Genomic DNA, 15501 nt, shown 5'->3' with positions numbered 1-15501 from the left:
ACACATACATTTTCATTCTCCTTCTTCTTGATAATTTGCTCCACCGCAATGAAAACCGGTTAGAAAATATCTTTATTAAATTATGCTTCCAGTTCAGCATTCTGGCTTTTTTTCATTTTCCTATATATATATATATATATATATATATATATATATATATATATATATATAGATATATAGATATATATAGATATATATTTATAAATATGTATATGAATTTATATGTGTATGTGTGTGTGTATAAATATATTTACACACACACACATACACACAGAAAAACATGTACATATTAGTTACCTATTTCCCCACACTGAAGACAGAGGCTGGATTTACCTAATGTTTATATGCTTTCACTATTGGTCACATATCCTTGTCTTTTTGCAAATTACATCTGCCAACATTAGGAAGTAATTTTGAGCCCCCAGAAACAGCTGTCAGACCAGTTATACCTTATCTTCTCCCCTTAATTTTTTGTGTCTTTGTACTCTGTGTAAGTCTGTGTAAGTCTGCTCTGTTAATATATAACTAGTCTATATATTTATACAGGAATGTTCATTGTCTGAAAGTCACCAGTCTTTGTCTCTCTCTCTATTTATATGTATATAACTGGAATTTACAAGAAAACAAAAGATGAAGACAGGTGTATAAACAACAAACAGGTGTATTAGTTTAATGCTCATTTCGATCCTATGCTCTTCAACAGAAAAGAAATAAAACATGAGGAAATAAACAGAGAGAGAATAAAAAAAGCTTTAGTGTATATTTTATTATATGATGATGATGATGCAGCCCAAGCAGTTTCATTTGTTTATTTGCTCCATTATCTTCATAAAAGCTCACCTGAATTCCTCTTATAGTCACTCTTAAATCCACAGACTTAGAGTCCTCAGGGAAGATTTCAGAGTGTAAGTTCAAATCATTTGAGCACTACAAAGTGATTTCTATATTCAGCATCTCTGGATCTCATCTGCTGATTCTACACATACACACGTGTATGTGTGTGCGTGTATGTGTTTTTGTGACTGCGTTTGTCCTTACACCGCTCAACAACCAGTAACAGTTCGTTTATGTCCAGCAGTTGCTCACCAAAAGACACTTACAATAAAGGAAAGTACTAGGGTCAGTTTGTTAAACTAAAACCCTTCCACGTCCTATCCCTGCATCGTTGCAGCTCAGTGACTGAAACAAGTAAAGATAAATGATATGAATACCTTTAAATCAATACTGCAATAAAGTAACAATACTACTTGAGTTACTCTTTTACTTGTTTCAGTCATTTGACTGTGGCCATGCTGGAGCACCGCCTTTAGTCTAGAAAATCAACCCCAGGACTTATTTTTTGTAAGCCTAGCACTTACTCTGTCGGTCTCTTTTTGCCGAACCGCTAATGTTACGGGGACGTAAACACACCACCATCGGTTGTCAAGCAATGTTGGGGAGACAAACACAGACACACAAACATCTACACACACACACATATATATACATATATACATATATACGACAGGCTTCTTTCAGTTTCCGTCTACCAAATCCACTCACAAGGCTTTGGTCAGCCCGAGGCTATAGTAGAAGACACTTGCCCAAGGTGCCATGCAGTGGGACTGAACCCGGAACCATGTGGTTGGTAAGCAAGCTACTTACTACACAGCCACTCCTACGCCTATAGTATTAGAAATAAATCAACTGTAGGAATATCTCTAATAAAATTATTAGTAACACCATACAGTATAATTTTCAACATAGTTCTGTTGGCTTACATACTTAATTTGAATAAATATAAAATTTACTTTCACCAACAGAACTATGTTGAAAATTATACTGCATGGTGTTACTAATAATTTTATTAGAGATATTCCTACAGTTGATTTATGTCTAATACTATACAATAGTCATCATCATCATCATCATCGTTTAACGTCTGCTTTCCATGCTGGCATGGGCTGGACGGTTTGACTGGGGACTAGTGAGCCAGTTGGCTGCACCAGGCTCCAATCTGATCTGGCAGAGTTTCTACACCTGGATGCCCTTCCTAATGCCAACCACTCCACATACCACTGGCACAAGTGCCAGTAAGTCGACACTGGTAACGATCACACTCAAATGGTATTTTTTACGTGCCATGGGCACGGAGGCCATGCAACGGTCCTGGCCACAATCACAATCAGATGGTGCTCTTAAAACTCCACTAGCACGGATGTCAGTCATGATTCTATACTTCCAGAAACTAGTTGTTACATCATCAGTTATCTAGAGTGTTCTTTCTTTTTTAAAATAAGTGTGATAAGACAGAGATTTAGCTGTTGTTTCTAACAGGTTGAGTAACCATAAAGTGGCTCCCTCGGGTGGTGAGAGTTGACTGTAAGAATTAACTAATCAAAGAATAATGATGTTAATTCTGAATGTATAAAAAAAGGAGAACACTGAAAATGACTCCCTGTAAAGAAGAGCCATATTTCAAAACATGTTGTTTTGGACAGGGTGGAGGTCATGGACAATTGTGATGGTCCTGATTTGTATACCGATGGGATATCTTGGAAGTCAAGGGTTGTTCATAAGAATTAGAAGTTTGAAAGAGTTTATCTTTCCAGATGTAGGTAACATTTCCATTTTAGTTGATATTTATGAGGGGTGTAATGACAGTTATGCAAAAGTAAGCGTAATTTACTTTAGGTCATTCAAATTAAGCATGTTGGTAGAGTAACCCTTTGTCCATAGCAACTCTGGAGATGAATAATGAGTTCCAAGCAGAAGCAATGTACTGTCATTGAGTTCTTGGTGAAGAATGGGTGCAGGTTGTCTGATTTCTACAAAAGGCTACAGATTGTTTACAGAGATTACTTCATTGGCAAGAACAATAAGTACAAATGGATGAAGAGGTTGAAAGAAGGAGAAACCAGCATTGAAGACAAACCATATTGTGGGAGACCATCAACTGTGACCACTACCTTAAATCACCGGTGGGTGAATGAATTGATTAACATGAACAGAGAAGTGACCATCCATGAGCTTCCTGCACAACTGGACTGTGGTCACAATGCATTACAGAAGATGGTGGAAGACTTTTAATAATGGGACGTGTGTGCCAGTAGGTACCTTGGCAGATGACACCCAGCTTCAATGAGAGAAGAGTGGAAGTCTTCTCTAATTAGCTGGAAGAGTTTAAAATCAACGAATGAAGGCATTTAAAAAAAATTTTTCCAGTCTAGTGACAGGGGATAAAATTTGAGCATATCTTCATGATCCAGAAACGAAGGCTCAGTCCATGGAATGGTGTTACTTTTTACATTCAGAGTTCAAATCCTTTTCTAATCTAGGCACAAGGCCTGAAAGTTTTGGGTGACGGGGCCAATCAATTAGATCAATCCCAGTATTTCACTAGTACTTAATTTATCGACCCCGAAAGGATGAAAGGTAAAGTCGACCTTAGCGGAATTTGAACTCAGAATGTACTGGCGAGTGAAACGCCGCTAAGCATTTCGTGCTACGTGCCAATGATTCTGCCAGCTTGCCATCTTTTGCAGAGTTCAAATCCTGCAGAAGTCAACTTTGCCTTTCATGCTTCTGGGTTTAATAAAATAAAGAACCAGCCAAGTACTCAGGTACTCAGCATTCGCTTAAAGTGGGTTGAGCTATCTCTGACCTATGAGTTCATCATGTTCTTCGCAAATTCTGAACACCTCAAAATTATTATCATCCTTTTTGCCTAAATTAAAATAAATAGCATTATTATATAGGTGATCAATTGGCAGAACTATTAGAGGATAAAAAGGCCTTGTGGTATTTGTCTTTCAATCATTTGAGGTTGATAAAAGAATCATTATAGCATCAGACAATATACCTTGTTGTATCATATCTAATACCAGCTGTGTATTGAGGTCAATTTATATCTCTATAATCTATTCAATATGTTAATTAGGTTTATAGAAGAACATAGAAACAAAAGACAGACTGCACCCCCCCCCCTCCTTGCATCATATCCTTACACTTCATTTAAAAATTATTCATATAATTTAGTATTATCAGTGTTCTATCATATGTTATCAAATGTTATTACATGGTTGTTGTTTTAAGATGTTTGAATCAATATTGTTACTTAAGCTTCAAAGAGATTTTCATTGTAAAAATACAATGACAATAAATTGTATTGAACTGAATTAAATTGAATATGGAATAGTGATTGAGAGATCATAGATGTTCAGTTCTGAGTATAATTTATAGTAAGGGGAAGTTTTAATCAGGAGGTTTGCTAATACCAAATACAACTGTGTTAGATTTATTGTGATTTTCTAAAAATTGAGGCCATTTATGCGGAAAATATGAAAAGTTCTACTGGTGCCAGCTTTCAGAATATCCTTTCATTGAGCTTATGTACATACATACATACATACATACATACATGCAAGCTACACACACACACGTGTGTTCTTTTTTTTATATAATGAATTAGAGCAAAAGTACTCAATATTTGTTGAAGAGTGTAATTATTAAACTTTGTTGGCAGATACCAAAATCAGACTCTTCATTATATCTATATAATTATAACTGTATGTATGTATGTATGTATGTATAGGAGCACTCCGTCGGTTATGACGATGAGGGTCCCAGCTGATAAGATCAACGGAACAGCCTGCTCGTGAAATTAACATGCAAGTGGCTGAGTAATCTACAGACACGTGTTCCGTTAACATAGTTCTCAGGGAGATTCAGCATGACACAGACATGGTTGGCCCTTTGAAACACAGGTACTACTCGTTTTTGCCAGCTGAGTGGACTGGAGCAAGCAACGTGAAATAAAGTGTCTTGCCCGATGACACAACACGTCGCCGGGAATTGAACCCACGGCCTTACGATCGTGAGCCGAATGCCCTAACCACTAAGCCACGCACCTTCACTGTATGTATGTATGTATGTATGTATGCATGTATATATGTATATATCATTATCATCATCATCATTTGATGCCCATGTTCCATGCTGGTATGGATGGATTGACAGGATCTGATGAGTCCAAGGATTGCATCATGCCCCAGTGCTTGCTTTGGCATGGTTTCAATGGCTGGATGCCATTCCTAATGCCATCTACTTTACCATGCAGATTGAATGCTATTTTTACCACCAGCACTACTGAGACCATCTGTTGGCACTCCGTCGCTTACAACGTCGAGGGTTCCAGTCGATCCGATCAACAGAACAGACTGCTCGTGAAATTAACGTGCAAGTGGCTGAGCACTCCACAGACACGTGTACCCTTAACGTACTTCTCGGGGATATTCAGCGTGGCACAGTGCGACAAGGCTGACCCTTTGAAGTACAGGCACAACAGAAACAGGAAGTAAGAGTGAGAGAAAGTTGTGGTGAAAGAGTACAGCAGGTATCGCCACCATCCCCTGTCAGAGCCTCGTGGAGCTTTAGGTGTTTTTGCTCAATAAACACTCACAACGCCCGATCTGGGAATCAAAACCGCAATCCTATGACCGCGAGTCCGCTGCCCTAACCACTGGGCCATTGCACCTCCACACCGAGGCCATCATGCAGCTCATAAAATTATAAACCCTGAAGGAAGAGGGGTCAGCTTTATGCTGTGGGATGAGGGGTTAAAGGACAAGAAAGGAAGTGGGGGACAGAGCTGCTTGGTTTCTTACCTTTAGTAAGGGGAGGGGTAGAATAATCATTAGTTTACTCCATCCATCAAAGCGACGTTGCCCGAACAGTTAGGCAAGCGTGCTACACGTCAGATGTCAAAATGATCAAAAAACAATGTGAAATGAAGTGTTTTGCTCAAGAATACAATGTGCTACCCAGTCCGGAAACAAAGCCATAATCTCTCAGTAATGTGTGTAACATCATAACCATTACGCCACACACCTTCACATATGTATGCAAATATACAAAATGAGAGACAAATAGACAGACAGAGAGCCAGAGAGATAGGTAAGGAGGTAATTAGCTTAAAACGAAGAGAAAAAGTCTTGACATTTTGGATACTAGTCCTACATCTGAATACATACATACATACATGCATACATTCATACATACATACATACAGACATACATACGCACATACATACAGGTCTCTGGAATATGTAACACATTGTCTAAATACCAAGCTTGAGAAATTAGGCTTCTCAAAACCAGAAAGGAAGAAGCTAATCCGAAGACTACAAATCCAGTCCATCACTGGAACTATAAAAATCTGTAAAACCTTCCAGAGTTTATCATTTAAGTATATATGAGCATGTCTAGATATGCAACTATATGCATGAGAATACATACATAAGACATACAAATCTGCACATACATACATACATACAAAAATACCCTGTTGTTGATGTTGAAATTCCAATGAAGGAACTTTGGATCTAGGTTAGAAACCGGGTCTTTCTCTATTGGCAAGAAATCTTGAAATAAACTAAATAATGACATACATACATACATACACACATGTATATATGCTTCTTTTAATTTGCACCAATTAAATCCACTCACAAAGTTTGATTAGCTTGGAGCTATAGCAGAAGACATCTCCCAGGCTGCTACCCTGTGAGACTGAACCCAAAGGAAACCTCTTAATCACACCTACACATAAATCTACACCTGTGCCTATAATATATATATATATATATATATGTAAATAAATAAATAGATATTTCATATATATATATATGTCTATGTGTATATATATATATATGTATATATATATATATATATGTGTGTGTATATATATATATATATGGGAGAATATACGAAAAAACAACAACAGACGAGGACAGGCAAGTGGTGTAAATAACAAAAGTATGTATTAGTATGACGCTCGGGAATACAGAAAGTCTTTGACGTTTCGAGCTACGCTCTTCAACAGAAAGAGTACGGAGACAAGGAGAAAAACACGGAGAAAAAAATTGAATAGTGTCCAGTCAACGGTCAATCATAATATATATATATATATATGTGTGTGTATATATATATATATATATATATATATATATATATATATATATATATATGTATATATGTGTGTGTGTGTGTGTGTGTGTGTGTGTGTGTGTATGTATGTATGGTTGTTAAAGAGGACAACAATCGTTAAAGCAAGACAAACCTCTCAAGTCATATCCATTGTTATTATTTTTCCAATAGTAATAACCAATAATAACAGCGTACATGACTTGATATGTATGTCCTACCTTAACGATTGTTGTCCTCTTTAACAATCATATATCCGCTATATCGGAAATCTACAATGGTTCCATAACTCCCATCTCAGCTATGACCTTGGAGCCCTGGTAATCTGTTACAGCAATTACCCAGCATACCTGGTTGTTTAGATCACCTGTGAACTAAACCCCCATATTTTGTATGTATGAATGTATGTATGTATGAATGTATGTATGTATGAATGTATGTATGTATGTATGTATGTATGTATGTATGTAGGCATGTATCTATGTATGTGTGTATGTATGTATGTATGTTTAGTAGAAAAAGAAATAGAAAGTCCTTGGTACAGTAATATGTATTTGAAAAAAAAGTGAATAGAAATGGCTTTCCTGATAATTTTTCAACTTTAATAATTAGATGCTTATAAATTTACAAACGATGTTTATAAGTTTACCTTGCCCTCAGCATGCACACCTTTTGTAAACTTATAAACATCTAATTATTAAAGTTGAGAAATTATCAGAAAAAGCCATTTCTATTCATTTTTTTCAAATATCTATATGTATGTATGTATGAATGTATGTATGTTTGTATGTGTTTGTATGTATGTATGTATGTATGTATGTGTATTTTCATGTGTGCGTGTGTATGTATGTATGTATGTGTACATTCATGTGTGTGTGTGTATGTATGTATTTGTATATTCATGTGTTTGTGCGTATGTATGTAAGTATCTCTATATTCATGTGAGTGTGTACGTGTGTATATATATATATATATATAATATATATAGATATATTATGTATATATATGTAAATATATATGTATATATAATACATATAGATATATACATATGTACATACATACACACACATATAAACCATTATGCTTGGCATTTGTTTATCTAGAGAAAGTCTTTGATAGAGTACCCCGTTGTGTAATATGGAGGACTCTATGGTGGTTAGAGTTGGACAAGTAGTTGGTGAAAGCAGTACAGGCCATGTCCAGAGATGCTTCTAGTAAGGTAAGAATTAACCATGAATAACATGAAGAATTTGGTGTGTAGGTAGATGTTCATCAAGGCTCAGTCCTCAGTCTCCTCTTTATCATCATTGTCCTTGGGGTCATAACAGAGGAATTCAAGACTAGTAGCCCCTGGGAACTACTATATGCTGATGGCTTGCCCTCATAGCAGATTTCATATCAGAGCTAGAAGAGAAATTCCAGGTGTGGAAGCAAAACCAGGTATTTAAGGGCCTTAAAGTTAACTTAGCAAAGACTAAGGTTCTAGTAAGCAAGAAAACAGACAGGACCCTACCCACTTCAAGAAGCTGGCCCTATTCCATTTGTAGGAAAGGTGTAGACAGGATTTCCATATGGTGTATCCAGTGTAAGCTAAGGACACACAAGAGGTGCAGTGGATTAACAGGAATGTTATCAGAGAAGATAGTTTTCATATGTAAAAGATGCACAGGATCCATAAAAACTTTAGGGACTCAGGAAATTGATTCTCTCCAATGCCTTGGTGACTCATTAGAGGTAGTGGATAATTTCTGCTACCGAGGGGACCAAATTAGTAGTAGGGGAGGATACATGGAGAGTATGATAGCTAGAATAAGATTAGGATAGAGAAAATTCAGAGCTGTTACCTCTGTTGGCTACAAAATGTTTCTCCCTCCAAGTGAAAGTAAGATTGTATGATGCATATGTACAGACAGAAATTCTACATGGTAGTGAGACATGGAGACTAATTGCAGAAGACATGCAAAAGCTAGAAAAAAAATGAGCCTAGTATGCTCCACAGGATGGGGAGTGTAAGTGTACATGTTCGATAGAGTGCTAGTGTATTGAAAGAGAGAAGTTAGGCATAAAAGGAATTAGATGCTGTGTACAAAAGAGAAGTAAGAGGGAAGTCAGCACAGGTTTAGTCATGTGATGTGGATGGATGCCAACAGCACCATAAAGAAGTGCTGATCTCTCAGATTAGATAGAACGAATGGAAGAGGGAGACACCAGAAAGCATGGGACAAAATACTGAAAAACAATCTCAAGCTGCTGAACTTTTCACATAAGACGACAAAGACTGAGATACATGGTACCTATATATATATACACACACACACACATATACATACATACATACATACATACATACATATATATATATATATATATATATATATATATATATATATATATATATATATATATAGGTGCAGGAGTGGCTTTCTGATAAGTAGCTTGCATGCCAACCACATAGTTCTGGGTTCAGTCCCGCTGCATGGTACCTTACGTAAGTGTCTTCTACTATAGCTTCAGGTTGACCAAAGCCTTGTGAGTGGATTTGGTAGACAGAAACTCAAAGAAACTCGTCGTATATATATGTGTGTGCGTGTGTGTTTTTGTGTGTCTGTGTTTGTCCCCGCTACCCAACATCGTCACCGTAACTTAGTGGTTCGGCAAAAGAGACTCATAGAATAAGTACAAGGCTTACAAAGTCTTGGGGTCGCTTTGTTTGACTAAAGGCGGTACTCCAGCATAGCTACAGTCAACTGACTGAAAAAATAAAAGAATAAACTCTGTGTATGTGTGTGTGTATGTGTGTGTGTGTATGTGTGTGTGTGTGTGTGTGTGTGTGTGTGTGTGTATGTATGTGTACACTAGAAGTGCAAGAGAGAGTGAGAGAGAGAGATTTAAGATATTTAGGTGGGTTGACTTCATTATTATTAATGATACTTTTAGTCAACTACCATAAAAATATTGTATGTAATGTTAGAATGAAGAGAAGTATTTAATACAATCAAAATTATCACCCTTTTTATGATGATGGACTTATCGTTGCCTACTTGCTTTATTCTAAAGATGATATGGTAGTTATGGAGATATTATTGAAAATTATCATTCTTTTAGAGACTTTTCACTTTTACAAAATAAATTATATTAGAATAAAAATTTAAAGAATATATATACAGAATTAATATGTTTAAAAGATAATGTCATCCATTACTCTATTGCTTTTTAGAATAAGTCAGACCTGTAGTTGTCATGGAGATTAAGCTGTGATGTCAGCAGCCTACACAACTCATTTTTTTAATATACAGATCTGAAAAGTTAGTGGCTGTTATTTTCTGAAATTCCAATAGACCAAAACATGAGAATATCATTTTCTGAGAAGTTTTTGTTGTAAATTTAACCTTGTAATAAAGATTTCTGACATGGACACAAAGTCATGAATTTAAAGGTAAGTGTTATAGTCGGAGGAATTGTCAATGGGTCTAATATAACACTGGTATTGATTGTACTAACTTCAAAGGGTTAGAACTAAAGGTATATAGCCTAGTAGTAAGGGCGTTGTGCTCATGATTGCAAGAACATGGTTTCAATTCCTGGAAAAAAAATCGCTGTCATCCATACATACAGGCTTGCTCATTACAGGTGCTGATGCAAAATAAAATGCATTCGTGCCGGTGCTGCATAAATACACCTGTGCCGATGGCACATAAAAAGCACCCACCACACTCTGTAAAGTGGTTGACATTAGAAAGGGCATCTAGCTGAAGAAACCATGCCACAACAGACTGTTACAATTTGGACAGCTCCCCGGCTGGCCAGCTCCTGTCAAACTGGCCACCCATGCCAACATGGAAAACAGACGTTAAGTGATGATGATGATGATGATTATGGTGGTCGTGGTGGTCGTGGTGGTCGTGCTGCTGCTGCTGATGATGATGATGATGATGATGATGATGATGATGATGATGGTGATGGTGGTGGTGGTGGTGGTGGTGGTGGTGGTGGTGGTGGTGGTGGTGGTGGCAGTGGATTGAGTTCTTGGGCAAAAGATTTCATTTCACCCAGCTTCAGTTCACTCACCTGTTAAAAAAAAAGTAAATTTGCAATGGATCAGCCTTCGGATCTGGGGGGAAATGTTGTGATCTCGGTCAGTTGTACCTTATATGTACCAGGTAACCAACTCTATGAGTCCTTAGACTTCAGACAATAATGCTCAGATACTAATGTTGATGAAAGGGAAAACAGTGAAAGGTGCATAGCTTAGAAGTTAGAGTATTCAACTCCGGATCACAGGTTCATAGTTTCGATTTTTGAACTGGACATTATGTTGTCCTTGAACCAGACAGCTCATTGCTCCTGTACATGCCCTGAAAATTAATCCATTTAGCATCTGTTTGTTAATCATGTGATGTACTGACATACTATTCAGAGGATGGAGTCTAATCCGCCTGGCAAAATACTTTTTGCAAATCCAGATATTGAAAATCCAGGCATAGGAGTGGCCGTGTGGTAAGTAGCTTGCTTACCAACCACATGGTTCTGGGTTCATTCCCACTGCGTGGCACCTTGCATAAGTGTCTTCTACTATAGCCTCGGGCCGTCCAAAGCCTTGTGAGTGGATTTGGTCAACGAAAACTGAAAGAAGCCCGTCGTATATATATATATATATATATATATATATATATATATATATATATATGTATGTGTGTGTATATGTTTGTATGTCTGTGTTTGTCCCCCCAACATTGCTTGACAATCGATGCTGGTGTGTTTACATCCCCGTAACTTTTCGAGATGGAATATACATCTTTTCACTGAAGACTAAATGTAAGATTTATTATATTCCTTTAAATCAGAACCATTTCCTGCCAGATATATTTTTGTTACTATTGTTCAGCTCCTATTCGGCCGTCACCATGCAAACATATCTTCCAGTTGTTCAAACCTTCACCATCTTATTCTTTTCTCGGTTACTGTATACCTAGGTCTAAATAATCCAATATCTTCTTTCTTTTTCATTACGGTTGGGTATATGTCCTCCCACAAATGCTGCAAAACATTGGTGTAGAAGTCTATATTGACAGTCAGGCCCTGGGGAGAGGAATTCTCAATGCACAATACTGCAGATGTTGAAAAGAATGATGCGCATACTCTTGACTAAGTTGTGGCTCTATCATGCCTTCTTTGGTTGTAGAGATGAAGGCCTCTTTCATTATGATAATTATTGCTTTGTCTCAGGGTCGTACCTGTAGACCTAACTTTCATCACCAGTGATGTTCCTCGACATGACGGATGGGTCATCAGTGGTATGCTGACAGAGATCTTGACAGACTTCAATGCGACGTTTTATCCGGTGTTCATGACAAAATCACAGGTGACAGCATACACGTGATCACAAAAACACACATTTCACAACTTGCCAAGTAAACACAGCAACGCCACTCGGCACACTGCCTCATGAAGGTCACTGCTAGCTCTCACTGTGCACACAAGCATGTGCTGCCATCTGTTGGTGTGCTACAAAACTAATCCGGGAACTTTCTGATACCACCACATATCACACAGAGGAATAGAACCCAGAACTCTATGACTGCAAATCGAAATTCCTAACCATCCAGTCATACCATGCCTTGGTTAAGTTAAACTAATGAAAGAATTCATTGCTTTAGAATGTCAAATGTTTATATTCTGAACACCCAATAGATGACTGTTTATTTAAAATGTATGATGACGGTTGTATTGTACTCCTGTTCAAGGTACATAATTATGTTTGCTTTAGTCTACCTTGGTTGACAATAGTTCTACGACTACTTCACAGCTGATAGGTTAACACAACAATGGGTATCTAGATGTAATAACAATATCTCCAGCACTGTGTAAATCTCCAAATCTCTATATTATATATAAATCATTAAAAACTAGTATATAAACCTAAATGGAAATTTCTAAAATTGACAATAACAGCAACAATAACTCCAACAACAACAACAACAAAAATGATGACAACAATGACGACAGTAATGATAATGATGATGATGATGATAAAGATAATAATAATAATAATAATAATAATAATAATAATAATAATAATAATAATGATAGTAATAATAATAGTAGTGATATTTCATTTACTAGTCACATGGGCTAGAAGAGATACCAAAAATATGAAACTTCCAATAAGGAATGAAACGAAATAAAAGTTAATGTGGAATCTAAAAAAATATCATATTTACCAAAATGAATGATGAGTGTAAGAGATATTATGCATTCTATGGAAAGTTATATAAAGAATTGTAATTACGAATATATGAAATGCGAGAATACTAAAAGATAAAGGAAAAGCAAAGCAACCTTTTTCTATCCCCATGAGGGGGTAAAACTTCTATTCTGAAGCACCAACTTTAGAACTACCCCCAATAATAAAGGTAATAACCAGGAAGTATTAAAGTTCCAAACTTTTGGTTGAAATATCGATTTCAAATTTTGGCACAAGGCCAGCAATTTCAGCGAAGGGGATAAATCGATTACGGCAAGTGAAATCGAAATCGCGAAGACCTGTTGAGGCAAGTGAAATCGAAATTGAACTAAATTCGACGACTGGCCCCCATGCCAACGCCTCCTTTATTGGACACTAAACTGTTGGGGCAAGCGAAAGCGAAATCATGATGGCACCTGTACCAGTGGAGCGTTAAGAGCACCGTTCAAGCGTGATCGTTACCAGCGTCGCCTTCCTGGCACTTGTACCAGTGGCATGTGAAAAGTCATTCGAGCGAGATTGTTGCCAGTGCTGCTGGACTGGCTCTTGTGCAGGTGGCACATAAAAAACACCATTTTGAGTGTGGCCGTTGCCAGTACCGTTTGACTGGCCTTCGTGACGGTGGCACGTAAAAGCACCCACTACACTCTCGGAGTGATTGGCGTTAGGAAGGGCATCCAGCTGTAGAAACTCTGCCAAATCAGATTGGAGCCTGGTGTAGCCATCTGGTTCACGAGTCCTCAATCAAATCGTCCAACCCATGCTAGCATGGAAAGTGGACGTTAAGCGATGATGATGATGATGATCAACCCCAGGGCTCAAATGGTACTTATTTTATCATCCCCAAAAGGATGAAAGGCAAAATCAACCTCGGTGGAATTTGAACTCATAACATAAGGACAGATGAAATGCCGCAAAGCATTTTATCTGGTGTGCTAATGATTCCTCCAGCTTGCCACTTTTCCAAATCTTGGCGCAAGGCCAGCAACTTTGAGGGTGGGTGTAAGTTGATTATACAAACCCCAGTGGAAATGAATGTCACTGTTTGTCTAATGAAAACACTTATTTACAACTATCACACATGTCAAGACATTGTGTGACAGTATGTATGTATTTATATACAAATATATGACAGGCTTCTTTCAGTACCACCATCAGCATCTAGCATCTGTTTTCCTTGCAGGCAAGGGTTCGACGGTTTAACTGGAACTGATAAACCAGATTCCAGTATTATTTAGGTTCAGTACCAGGTTCCAGTATTATTTAGGCTTAGTTTCTATGGTGGGAAGCCATTCCTAATGTCAACTACTCCAAGGGTGTCGTTGGTTCCGTGTCACTGGTACTTATCTTACTGACCCCAAAAGGATGAAAGGCAAAGTCAACCTCTGTGGAATTTGAACTCAGAAGATACGGACTGATGAAATGCCACTGAGCATTTTGCACGGTGTGCTAACAGTTCTGCCAGCTCACCACCCTACTTTTGGTTGAAACATTAAATACATACACATAAAGAGCCGGCATGTATATTTAGCAAATGATTGAGAGGTGCATAGGCACAGGAGTGTCTGTGTGGTAAGTAGCTTGCTTACCAACCACATGGTTCTGGGTTCATTCCCACTGCGTGGCACCTTGGGCAAGTGTCTTCTACTATAGCCTCGAGCCGACCAAAGCCTTGTGAGTGGATTTAGTAGACGAAAACTGAAAGAAGCCCGTCGTAAATATATATATATAAACTTAGAACTACTAATATAAGTGTGTTGTGAAAAAAGATGAAACTCCATGGGATCGTCTAGTGTTGAAAAGTTATGATGTCAGGGTTTGTTTAGGTTCTTCAGATGTCAATGGTCATAAGCACATCACAGGAAATTGAGCAGGCAGTTCAAAAATATGGCAAGTTGGTCAAATAAAGTAATGCCTCTAGAAAGTTCTTCTAATGCCATGTGATTGGCAAAAAAAAATCAAAGAGATTCAACTTTTATCGCACAAGGGAATTAAAGAGTTTTAAATAAATATTGTTAGAAAGGCACCAATCTGAAAGATGTGTTTGATAGGGGTGAGTAGCCATTCCCCTTGCTCCACTATTAACTATGTCACTGGCTCTGCCTTATCTTCTGACTGAAAGATTAAGTAGAAAAACATGTATTTCCAAAAGAACAAAATGGACACTGCAAAGACTTGTGGTTGTAAAGATCAATTTCTGATCAACAAATCAAAAACGGTAGGAGAAGGAAAACGAAAAAATAAATAATAGAAAGAATTGACTACCAGAAAGCTGTTGTCAATGTTCCCTAGAT

General features: G+C 37.5%; 1 protein-coding gene across 3 annotated transcripts in view; it reads left to right on the top strand.

Annotated features, from left to right (window-relative positions):
- Positions 1–15501, top strand: part of LOC128247021 (uncharacterized) — an 811207-nt gene that overhangs the window by 389972 nt on the left and 405734 nt on the right. The gene's annotated exons all lie outside the window — the stretch shown is intronic.

This window comes from Octopus bimaculoides, chromosome 1 (assembly GCF_046866305.1).
Source record: "Octopus bimaculoides isolate indiv1 chromosome 1, ASM4686630v1, whole genome shotgun sequence".
Taxonomy (NCBI): Eukaryota; Metazoa; Mollusca; class Cephalopoda; order Octopoda; family Octopodidae; genus Octopus; species Octopus bimaculoides.
The sequence above is the reverse complement of the archived record's forward strand: the minus strand, read 5'-3'. Positions and strand labels throughout refer to the sequence as shown.